The 13,068-nt window shown below is 40.0% G+C and overlaps 1 long non-coding RNA gene across 2 annotated transcripts in view; it reads left to right on the forward strand.

The window, feature by feature from the left end:
* LOC119524477 overlaps positions 1-2,991 on the forward strand; it is a 75,918-nt gene extending 72,927 nt beyond the window's left edge. For both annotated transcript variants that reach the window (XR_005214827.1, XR_005214828.1), the window contains one exon: positions 2,808-2,991. This is a non-coding gene — a long non-coding RNA (uncharacterized LOC119524477). The remainder of the gene's footprint in view (positions 1-2,807) is intronic.
* Positions 2,992-13,068: the final 10,077 nt, after the last annotated feature.

Here is a 13,068-nt window from a genome sequence, read left to right on the forward strand (position 1 = left end):
CACAGGGAAAACTGTGTGTGAAGGAGGTATATGGGAACTCTACTCTCTGCATGACTTTTCTGTAAACCAACAACTTCTCTGATAAAATTAAAAAAAAAAAAAAGTAACGGCTACAATGAATACAACCTTAATAGTACCTTTTGAAGTTTAAAATATTCCCAAATGACTTGGGTGGTCCTGCACTGAGACTCAGAAATTAAAGTCATTATCAGGCGAATGGCCTAGTACTCTGGATTTTGTGTGTGTTTTTTGTTGTTGTTGCAGTTGTTTTTTTTTTTGTTTTGTTTTTTGTTTTGTTTTTTGTTTTTATTTTTGTATGTTCTTTCTTTTTCTTTCTTTCTTTCCTTCCTTCCTTTCTTCCTACCTTCCTTCCTTCCTTCCTTCTTTCTTTCTTCCTTTATTTTGGTTTGTTTTTGTTTTTTACCAAGAACTCACAGGTGACGGGAACAATTGGAAATAGTAGAGCACATGTTTTAGTTTGAAGCTATGTGCGCTCCAGAAAAGGTTATGTTCCTTTAATCCATCCCTGTGGGTATAGACCTATGGTAAGTGGGACATTATGATTAGGATATTTCAACTGAGACATGACCCACCTCATTCAAGGGGGTCTTAATCATTTTATTGGAGTCTTTTAGGAGGATAAAAGAGACAGAGAAGCTCACCAAAAATGCCCTGGAGAAGATGAGAGAGGACATACAGAAAACAGAGAGGAAACCATGGATGCCAGAAGCTGAAAGCAATGAAACCCAGGAGTGAAAGACCAGCAGACACCAGCCATGTGCCTTCCCATATGACAGAGGTGTCTTGGATGCCAACAGCCTGTCTTCAGAGTGCACATATCATCCTGTTGATGCCTTGAGTTGAACATTATAATGACCTAAGAACTATAAATTGAAGGTTAATAAAATACGTCTTGTAAAAAGTCAATCCATTTCTGATATACTGCATGTTGTCAGCTTTAGCAAACCGAAACAACACAGTATTGCAATCCAATACCAAAAGTTTTAGAATGAACCAAAGTTTTAAAAGAAGCCCTGATAACACTAACATCCAGGTATACTGGCCTCATCCCTCAATCACCAAGAGCCTTCTAGGATGGAAAATTCTAACTACAGAGGAATCAATACTGGGCTCTTTAATGAAATTCCTTAGTTTTTCCAAGAATAGCTGTCTTTTCTTTGCATTTGAATTTCTCTCCAGAGACTAAATCAGATATCATGAAATAATATTCAGGACAATGTTTAGCTTTTAAATATATGTAAACATGAATGGAAAGCCATAATTATTATTGAGCCTAATTTCAAACTCATGACATTTTCAGTCTTGTTTTTTCTAAAGAAACATTTTTAATAATTGTAGTATAACATGCAAAAGAAAAGTACACATAAGTATACAGATTAATGATATAAACAGAGTATTCAAAAAGAACATAACCTGCACTACAGAAGCTCCCCTGTAGTGCTCCCAGCCTACTCTCCCTCCCCTTTTTTTTTCCCAGTGGGAGAATAATTAATAATAGGGGAAAGCTTGCAATGTATTGAGGGGTGAGAAAAACATTCCAAAATAATGTACATGGCAGATTCTCCTTAAGAAACAAAGCACCTGGACTCTGCCCCATCTACTACAAGAATGAAGACATACTCAGCAACCACACTGTCGACATTCCAGAAAACGTTATGTCACGCTGAAGAGACGCATAGCTATCCTGAAGGACCCCAGGGGAGCCCCGCAGAGATACTTCAATCCCATCAATTCAGAATTCAGTCTCCTTGGGAAGAAAAAGAAGAGGCTTCTCGTGGACAAATGATGGCGAAACAGGAACTGGTTACAGTCGGCATTGTGTAATTGTTTACAGAATGTGATCAAGGGTGTGACAATGGGCTTCTGTTACAAGATGAGGTCACTGTGTGCTCACTTCCCTATCAATGTCACTATACAGGAGAGTGTGTGTCTTTTTGAAATCCGAGATTTCTTGGATGCAAATACACTCTTCCTTTATTTTTAAAACTTTCACATTTATTCATTTGGTTTTGATATATTTCTTGCAAAGAGTGTAGTATTACATTTGACTTTATTAACCAATTTGGAAAATCTATTTCTTTGAATAGGTGAGTTAAGCCCGTTTGTATTAATTGATGCATGGATGTGCTTGATCTTGATTTTGTCATATTATTGTGTGTTCTATTCATGTGTATGTAAGTCATAGACATAGATATACAGATATATTTAATTTATATATATTTCCAATCTGGTCTCCCTTGCTCTCTCTCTTTTGGTATATCTTATGGTATTTAGGAAAGTTTGATTTTGAATTTTTGTTATAAAAGTTACCTATATGCATTTGAGCAATTCCCTTGGTTTTGCTCCCCACCCCCTTTCCCTGCCTTTTTTTGCTACTGTCTATTGAGTCTCTGCTATGAACAATATTGGAATTCACTAGAAACCACTACTTCTTCTCCACTCTCTCTCCCAACATATAATTTTAAGTAAAATCCTTTTATTCCCAATTAATACCTATCAGGCAATGAGTAAGCTTCTTCTACTTTGTCTGCATCCTCCCTGCTCTCCTCTCATTTCTTGATAACTTTTTCCCTTCCAATCAGCAATTAATTTCATCCTAGTGGGCAATCAGGACAAAGTTATACTAGTAGCAAAATATATACAGATAGATAGAAGATAGATATAGAAATAGATATTTTAAACTAGTTAATATATGTGCATATATATATACATATATACATACATATTTTAGCTGGTCAATATGCATTTAATGGTCATTGCCAACTTTTATGTCTCTGTTTCTCTAGCCCTTGAAGTTGTCTGAAGCTTATTCCATACCACAATTTCCCGGAACCAGAATTCCCTGTTTCTTGCTCATAAGTATCTGTCTGCAGCCTTTACACTTGAAGGTCAGCACAGCTGGATATAAAGCTTGTGGCTCCCAGTCTTTTCTTGATATATTGAATATGTTTGCCCATGTCTTCTAGAATAAAGCAACTCTTAAAAAGAATCTGTGACAATTTGGTTGTCTTTTCTTCGTAAGCAATTTGGAGGCTCAATGCCCAAAAAATATATATTATTTTTTAATGCAATCATTTTACTAGAAAATGCCTCAATATTGGCCACTCTGGGTGGATTTTTTTTTTAGGTAAAAGCGTTCCCTTTCTATATTTAGTGACAAGTGGTCTTTTATTTTGGGACCATTTTCTTGAATTATAGTTTTTAGAATTTGCTCAGTTCATTGCTTTGGCTTTCCTCCTTAGAGATACCTACTATACATTTCGCTTCCACATCCATCACTTTCTCTCAAATCCTTTTTAACTCCTTCTTTACTTCTTTTTGAATTCTAAAATTTTCTTCTTTACATCTTTTGTTTCCCTTTAGGCATATCCTTTTGTCATTATTCACTCTTGTATTCCTTCGGGTTTATCTTCATCTCTGCAATGATTTATTTTATTTCCAATTCTTTCCCAGCTTTCTTCACCTCTCTTTTCATCCCTCCCTTTTATCTAACTGCCTCATTTCTGAGTATTTCCAATTCTAATTCATGTCATTCTTTCATGGCTTCAATCATTTTCTTAATCTTGTTTAACACATATTCAAATATTGTAACAATTTTCATCTGTTTTGTGATCTGCCTTGCTGGCATGGTTTCATTGCCTATGGGGATATTTTATTTCCTGGAGAACATTTCATTTTTAAATCAAATGATTCAATTTAAAGAAAAATTATAAGCAAATAAAAACACATTTTATGAGGGTATGGCAAAAACCATAAAATAAATGACTGAGCTTGGAAATCAGTGTATTGAAGAGTTTAAATTCAACGGTTGATAAACATGATAATTTCTTTTCATAGGAAATTTCATGTAAGAGATTATTGGTATATGTTGTGAATTTAAAGGGATCTCATTCATTTGGACAAGCTTGCCCCATGGACCTCAAAACCTCTGTCAAGGAATGTAAAGTCAATGGCAGAGCCAAGTGCAGTAAAAGAAAGTGATGATCATGAAATGCCATGGTAAAGGGTCCAATGAAGGACTATCCACAAAGTGGTGGGGACCCTGGGAGAGGGGGGCAAAATCAATCTGAAAGGTTAGGAGAAAGTTTCAAAGCTGAGACTTTGGATGAGTATTGGATTTTTCAAGGACGCAGTTGAGGAAAATGCATTCCAGGCAAAGATGGAGAAACGTGAGAGACAAGATGTGATAGAAAGCCCATAATATCTAGACTTCACACCCACCAACTGAACTTGTAACTGGTATGTGTACAGTTCTGAGATTCCTTATTAATTCCTGTTTATAAACCCCCTATTGATTTGCGCAGTCAATATCTCTATGAAATAGGAAGGTAAATGGGTTCACAACCTGCATTAGTTATATACTGCTGAATAACGAATTAACCCAAAGCTTAGTGGCTTAAAACAACAACCATTATTTCATGATTTCTGTGGATCAGGAAACTGGGCAAGGCATGGTTGGGTGCCTCTTGCTCAAGGTTGCTCATGAGATGTTGCAATCAAATCATCAGCTAGGGGTGTGGTCTCATCTGAAGATTTGACTAGAGCTGAAGGATCTACTTCCAAGCTCTCTTACATGATTGTTGACAGGCTTTAGTTCTCCTTGGGCTATTGGACTAAGAGCCTCAGTTCCTTACAGGCTGTATTTCTTCACTACACATTTCTTCACTACACCACATGGGCTTCTCCATTGGGCTGCTAACATCATGGCAGCTTGCTTCTCCCAGCACGAATGATCCAAAAAAGACACACAAAGAGAAAGTGAGTATACCCAAGATGGAACCCGCTGTCTTTTTATAACCTAATCTTGAATGTGATATCCTATTGCTTGTGTGTATTGTATTAACTAGAAGCAAGACAATAGGCCCATCTTAGATTCAAGGGAAAGGGATGATACAAGGGCCTAAATACCAGGAGACAAGGGTCATTGGGGACCATCTTAGAGGCTGCCTACCATGCAGTTAGCCATACTTGGCGTCCATATATAAAGACCTGGTGAATCACATCTGACAGGAAAAGCTTGTGAATGGGGAGCACGGGATGTAAAAAGACCTCCAGAACTGAGGCCAGGCCTGCTTATAATTGTGCCTAAGTGTCTCCTCCCGAATGCCTCTTTGTTGCTCAGATGTGGCCCTCTCTCTCTAGCTAAGCCAACTTGGCAGACGAAATCACTGCCCTCCCCCCTACGTGGGATTTGACACCCAGGGGTGTAAATACCCCTGGCAACGTGGAATATGACTCCCGGGGAGGAATGTAGACCTGGCATCGTGGGACGGAGAACATCTTCTTGACCAAAAGGGGGATGTGAAAGGAAATGAAATAAGCTTCAGTGGCAGAGAGATTCCAAAAGGAGCCGAGAGGTCACTCTGGTGGGCACTCTTACGCACAATATAGATAACCCTTTTTAGGTTCTAATGAATTGGAAAAGCTAGCAGTAAATACCTGAAACTGTCAACTACAACCCAGAACCCTTGAATCTTGAAAACGATTGTATAAAAATGTAGTTTATGAGAGGTGACAATGTGATTGGGAAAGCCATGTGGATCACATTCCCCTTTGTCCAATGTATGGATGGATGAGTAGAAAAAAGGGGGCAAAAAAAAAAAAAGGCACCCAGTGTTCTTTTTTACTTTAATTGTTCTTTTTCACTTTAATTTTTATCCTTATTACTTTTGTGTGTGTGGTAATGAAAATGTCCAAAAATTAATTTTGGTAATGGATGCACAACTATATGGTGGTACTGTGAACAACTGATTGTACACTCTGTATGACTGTATGGTATATGAATATAGCTCAATTAAAAAAAAAAGTTGTTTGCTATAATAACATAATGAACAAACGTATGTGAAGTATTTAACGGAGGGACTGGCACATGGTAAGCACTCAGTGAGTGAAAACTATTGCTATTCTTAAAAGCAAAATGAAGAAGAATGCATCACATTTTAATTTTAAATTTACCAGCATCAAAAGTACCTGAAAATAGAACACTTTAAGCAGTAAATCTACACTATCAGATAACATTTTCTTTAGAAAACTCATAAATACAAGTTTTAAGAGAAACCTACATTCTTACAAATGTGCTTTGAATTTATCAGTATTTTGCCCTCTACTAAACTATTTTGAGACTCTCAATTTTCCTGCTAAATCCCTATGTTGGTCAACTCTAGAGGAGTAATATCAATTTCATTAGTCAAAGATTAAGGTAAAGGCATAGCTCAATTTTCCTCTCCTGCTCAACAACTCTTTGAAGAGACATGAAAGAGACAGAATTAAAGAGAATGTGGATACCAGTTCCACTGTGAATAAAGAATTAAGGTTTATTTGTGGGTGTGGGGGTTTGTTTGGAGGCAATAGTTCAAGTAACATCACTAGGCAGAGAAATAAGTTAAATAAGAAGCAGAAGGAAAGAAGAAATCAAGACACATTCAGACCCCAAAACTCTGCTTTGGAGTTTTTAACCCCAGCCGCATGACCTTGGTCAGGTTATCTTTCAGCTCCCTCATCTATAAAGCATCACATAGCATTGATCTCAGATAACAATATGAGGACCCAATGTGTGGGAAAGGGCAAGGGGCAGAGTAGTAACTCAGGAACTCTAGCGTGGACACCTCATCCTTTCCCTAATCTCCCTAGATAAAGAACTCACACAATGAGAGAGAAGGAAAACAAGCCCATCGTATAAGTGGCTGCTGTGTTAGAAAACCCAGTGAGAACTTTCTGTTTCAGGATGAAATGGCTCCTCTATGGGTGCTACTTGTGCCAGTTTGGATATATTACATCCCCCCAAAAGCCATATTCTTTAATGCAATCTTGTGGGGGCAGACGTATTAGTGTTGATTAGGTTGGAATCTTTTGATTGAGATGTGACTCAATCAAAAGATGTGACTCATCTTTTGATTGGAGATGTGACTCAATCAACTGTGAGCAAATCATTTGACTAAATTATTTCCATGGAGATATGGACCCTGCCCTTTTAGAGTAGGTCTTGATTTAATCACTGGAGTCCTATGAAAGAGCTCACAAACAGAAGGACCTCAGAGCAGCTGAGAGGGACATTTTGGAGAAGGCTATTGAAAGCTGATGCTTGGAAATGCAGACAGAAGGATGTTTGGAGATGCTAGGCTAAGAGATACTAGCCCAGACTGTGCTCTAGAGAAACCAAGAGAGGACCCCCAGAAGAAAGTTAGTTGCACAGAAACTGAAGAGGCTAAGAGACACAAGCCCAGAGACATTTTGGAGACTGCCATTTTGCAACACAACTCTGGAACAGCAGACACCAGCCAGGTACCTTCCCAGCTGATGGAGGTGTTCTGGACACTATCAGTCATTCTTCAGTGAAGATATCTTCTTGTAGATGCCTTAGTTTGGACACTTTTATGGCCTTAGAACTGTACATCTGTAACTTAATAAATCCCCTTTATAAAAGCTAATCCATTTCTGGTATTTTGCATAAAGGCAGCATTAGCAAACTGGAACACTACTGATGGAAAATTTAGGTTTCATGTGCCCAGTTTCATCTGTCCAAGGGAGATTGTGGAAAAAAAAAGTTGGACAAAGAATAATAAAAACAAACAGAAAGCAGGAAGGGGAAAGAGTGGGAAGACAAAGTATAAACATATCAAAGAAAATGTCATTTCTATATATGAATGGAATTCAAGTAGAAACATGGAGGAGGGGAATTATTGAAATAGAGTTAAATTCTTCAACAATGAGCTGTGTCATTGTGGGACTGTAGAGTTAACACAATGGAGAAGTCATGAAGGAGAAAGATCAAACTTGACCAAAGGCCAGAAGGTCTGGAAAGGAGAAGGACGGGAAAAGATGAGGCCATTTTTGCCTGAAAAGAAGAGGCCAAGGAAGGATATGACTTAAGGATGGCAAAGTCTTATCTCAAAAATCACTTCTATTCCAGGCCCCTATTCATCAGGACACAAGTTTTCTATGCTCACCTTCCCTTCCATCACCTCTGCCTTTGCAGTCAGGTAAACTCACCTCCATAGGGCCACCTAACCACAAACAGGCAGCACAGCCTCAGGTTTAGGACAGCAGATAACTAATCCATTGTGTGACGTCGGGCCAACTATTTAATCACATTGAGCTCCCCTGTGCTCTCTTCTAAAATAATAATAATATCTACTTTGCATAGTCATTGGCAGATTAAATGGAATAATATATATAAAGGAAAAGCACAATGCCAGCATGAGTTAAGAAGTATGTAATGAAAAAGAAAATAGCATTAATGGATAGAATTGGAAAGGGCAGGGGGAGATATCAAGGAAGAAATATAGGATGCAGAAGTAAACTTTGTATTTCTCTTTAAATCATCACTTTAAACTGATTAATATAGTGCATGTCAAGGTTCAAAACATTAATTTATTTGCCATTATTTTCTGAGACTCAGATGCCCTATTTAAGGCCTTCACATTTATCCCTGGAAGGCTTTTCTACATTCATCCCAAGGCAGATATTTAGGATGGGAAAAAGGGAAGGAGGACAGCCAGCATTGGGGAGTGACTTTGCACCTGCCCCAGCATCCCATCTGAAATGGCTGCAAACATCTCTTACGGTTCTAGGCAGGGATGATGACCAGCCAATCTGCATTGTACGATAGTATCTTGATGACAGTATCTCATTTGGGGCCAATGTCTGTTCTGACTCAATGTTCCAGGTCTTAAATGTTTCTAATATCTCCCCTGGTACTGGAGGTCTCCACAGCCTGTGGCTAGAGGCCCCCCACCTGGAGCCAGGTTGATGAGAGCTCTGGGGTTTGGAAGGAGAATGGAATCCAGAACATTTCCAGGTGCTGCTGTCTGGAAAGTGACTGAGATGGAGGTCTCCAAGGACCCTGTGGGCTCTATGGACTCTCATTTTTCAGCATGACCAATCCTGAAGGGCATGCTCTTGAGTTAAAGCAATGACAGAGAAGAATGCACTGCCTGTCCAGCCAGGGACTCCCCCCTGCTCCCAGAGAACATCTGAGCTGAAAGAAAGTCCCAAGAGGTTGTCATATCAGGCTCTAGTGCACACGAGGAGCCCCTGGGAAGCTTGCTAAACTGCAGACCCCAGAGCCCAGCACTGGAGTCGGATTTAGCTAGTGTAAAGAGGAACCTCAGAAACGCAGTCTTAGCAAGCGCACAGGTGTTTTTGATCCTAATGGTCTTTGAACCACTTTGGGATATACCCATCTGGTGCAGTTCTCTTATTTCGTCAATGAGGAAAATTACTCAAGGCCACAGAGGGAGCTAAAATAGGAGTTGAATTGCCAATTGGGATTCCCTTGAGTCTCAGACTAGTATTCTTTATAGTCTAGCCCAGGGCTCTGGGGGATAGAAAGTTCCAGGTTCTTTGGTTTGGGAAAATTAGCAAGTATGAAGACAGAAAGATGGGAACAGGTAAAGAAACAAGCAAATCATGTATAGCAAATGTCAGCCGGGATGTAACTGGGAGCTCTGACAGGGTCCAAATCTTACCACCTCTGCTTCTCCCAATGAACCTAAGATGTAGTAACTATTACCCAGATTTACAAAAGGGAAACAAGAACCCCAGAGAGAAAGTGACTTGCCCAAGGCCACAGGGTAGTAAGTAGAGGGGCCCAGAAAATGATGGTGGTGGTGGTGATAATGAAAACAATGACAGTAATATATATAAATGAAAAGCACAGTGCCAGCATTAACTATGAACTATGAAGTATGTAATGAATAAGCAAATAGCATTAACTGATAGAATTGGGGGAAGTGGGGATATGATGTTGATGGTGATTAGGAGGATGATGGTGGTGGTGATGATGATGATGAAAACAATGACCATGTTGCTAATGTTGATGGTGGTGATGTTAATGGTGATGGTGACAGTGATATTAGCAAGTAAAGGTAGTAACTGTCATTTCTGGAGCTTGGCCCCTGGGTCAGCTTCTGTATTAAGAACACTGCACACAACACCTCACTCTTATTCTAGCTCTTAGGGACATGTGTTAAGCCCTGAGTCTTTCTTGTCCAAATTCAGGATTTTTGATAATACACTATACTGTCCTCTTTCCAAAAGGGAAGGCATCCAGAGCCACTGTTCTCTTGTTCCTCTTTAAAACTTTAGGAAGAAGAAACTAATGGGGAGTTGAAAACTCGAAGTTCTTACAATCCTAAAGTCACCCAAGTGAACCAGGGAGCTGATACTCTTGGAATCCATTTGCCAGAACTATATAAATAGCAACTTGCACCTACACTGTGCTTCATCTGCACAGATCATAAAGCACATTAGAAGAACATTAAAATGTCAAGTGGGTTAAATCTGAAATGTGACCTGCCTTATTATCTTGTGAGGGGGAAAGAGCTGTCAAGAGCTCAAATTTTTCTGGCTGCTTTGAACAGAGTTGGGGACTGCTGGGAATCTTGCCAATGCCCCCTCTTAACTGGAGCTAGAGTCAGCCAGGGCAGTATCTACTTTTACAAACGTAGGTCTGGCCTGGAAGATTCAGCAATTGTTGGGAGGAAACTTCTCCTGGGCACTTTTTTCAAGGAAGTCCAAATTGTTCCCAACAGTAATTTCTCTCCCTGTGTTGCTGGCTGCAGCATGGACCCCAGCTCCCCAGCCACCCTTCCCACTGCTTTGTGAAAACAAGCCTTTAGGCTTTTTTTTTTTCAGATCAAAATTTCAACACTGATTGCTTCAGGAAATATCCCCAAGGCTTGTAAGTAATGAAGCTGAAGCACTGACAAGTCTCTGGCATTTCATAAAACTCTGCTAGCCATCCTCCTTGCTGTTTGGTGGCCAACAGAATTCCAAAGAACTGGAGAAAGGTACAGTTTAGCAGAGGGACAAAAACTTTGATAAGAAGGACTGAATTCAAGATGGTTTATAAATTGGAGAAAACATTTAAATTAAGTGTAGTTGGTTGATTTATGCACCCTAACAAATACATGTTCTTAATTGTAATTTACATCCACATCCCTGTGGGTATGGACCCACTGTAAATTAGGCTTCTTGAAGATGTTGTTTTTAGTTAAGGTGTGGCCCAACCCAAGGAGGGTGAGTCTTAATCTGAGGACTGGAGGTCTTTAAGGAAGACCCAGAGTCACAGAAGCCAGAAAGGAAAGGACATCCCCACTTGACAGGAGGCAGAGATGATAGCCAAGGAACCTCAAGGATTACCAGCTTCCAGCACCAGAACACCACAGATTTTGGGAGGAAAAGCAAACTTTGTTGATATCTTGATTTTGAACTTCTTGTAGCCTCAAAATCATGAACCAATAAATTCCTGCTGCTAAGCCAAAAATTATTTGTAGTATTGTGATAGCAGAACTGGTACCAAATGCATCTGGCAGAAATAGAGGTGAGATTCATGATGCACTTTGTTGGAGATCTGTTTATTGGCCTCTGAGGAGGTCTGGATTATGCATTTGCTGGTTTTCCCTTGTGGGAGTGAGACCAGCTTCTAATGGACTTGACAGTGGGAGGACAGCATGAAAAGTCAGTGTCTGGAAAAGACCCGCAAGGTTGTGGTGGAGGGCCATCTCCATCCTGTCCAGCCCAAACCCAGCCCTCTTCCTCCAGCTCCCTCCAAACAGAAGCTATAGGGGGCTCAGCTCTCCAGTCCTGGCCCAAGAAGAAAACATAACACTGTATCTATTGCCATCCACTTCCACCTAGCATCTGCTTAGGATGCTTTTGGTTCAGTAAACAGAAGTAAAAAACCTCAATGTGACTTTAATAACAAAGGGGATGTATTGGTGCTCACAACCGAACATGCCCAGAAATAGAGACAGCTTCAGGTAAAGCTTGATCCAGTGCCTCAGGAGCAAGTGGCAGCAGGGATGATGATAACAGCTAACATTTACAAAGTGTTTTCCTATTTGCCAAACATTCTTCTAAAACTTTTCATATTCAACTTATTTATTCACAGAAAAACCCTGTGAACTAGGTAGTATCACATTCTCTCTTTTCTTGAAGGAATAGATGCACACAGAGGTTGAGTATCATACCCAAGCTCACACAGCTTGTAAGCAGAGAAGCTGGAGTTCAAAGCTTGGGAGTCTCATGCTAGAGCTTTGACTTTTAACATCTATGCTGTATCAGCTCTATGTTTGCTACTTTTGAAGAACTCATGCTTCAGCAGGGGAGACAGAGTAAAGACATAATCACAAAGCAATGTGAGGCATGTAATGCCATAGGAGATAATACTGGGATGCACACAGCCTTGCAAATCTATCTGACATCTCCAACCACACAGCCAACCAAACCCAAATTGCCTGAGACAGGCAGCCTTTCAACCCGTCTGGAGAAACCCTGGTGGTAATGGCTTCAGAAGCATCCTCCCCAGCTTTCTATTTAGGCTACTTTTTCTTAAGGTGACATTGCTCGTAATTATTTGCGTCTCCTTCAAGATAGGAAAATCCCTTGCCTCTGGGAGTTTTTGCATTTACTCTCATTGTGATCTCAGCAGCCTCCAGTCAAGATGGTAGGAAAGCAAAGCATCAGCCGAGGTCCTGGGATGCCAAGGACATGAAGGCTGAATACGAGATGAACATTTCACGATATGGGCAGGAGATGGTAGCAAGGGCAGGTTGGAGTCAGGCCTGCCTGGGTGGGATCCCAGCTCATGAGCTCTATGATCTTGACCAAATCAGACCTGCTCTCTGAGCCTTCCTTTCCTCCCTTGTAAAGTGGAGGGTAATAGCTGCCTGTTAAAATTTCAGGATTAAAGTGACCATATGCACAGACTCTTTCATTACACTACCTGGTTCCTTCAATAAATGCTTGTCATTGTAATTTTCACTTCTCATCTCAAGCATTCAGTGATTTAAATCACAGCAGAACCCTTTCTTTCCTGAACATAACATTTGGTGTCCCTTCATGTCTAAATTCAGTCCATGGCCTAGTAACTGAAATTTTAACACAGTCCTGCTATTTGTCACTCACTGTTATAGAAACGATAATTCCTAGGTAGGGTCTGGAAGGTCAGTTAAAGTCATGCATTTTTTGGAGGAGGTGATATGTTTAGTTCTATCCATAAATCTGTAAAAAATCTGATGGCTCATCTGCATAGATATCAGGAAA

The sequence above is a fragment of the Choloepus didactylus genome (assembly GCF_015220235.1).
Source record: "Choloepus didactylus isolate mChoDid1 chromosome 11 unlocalized genomic scaffold, mChoDid1.pri SUPER_11_unloc1, whole genome shotgun sequence".
Classification (NCBI taxonomy): Eukaryota; Metazoa; Chordata; class Mammalia; order Pilosa; family Megalonychidae; genus Choloepus; species Choloepus didactylus.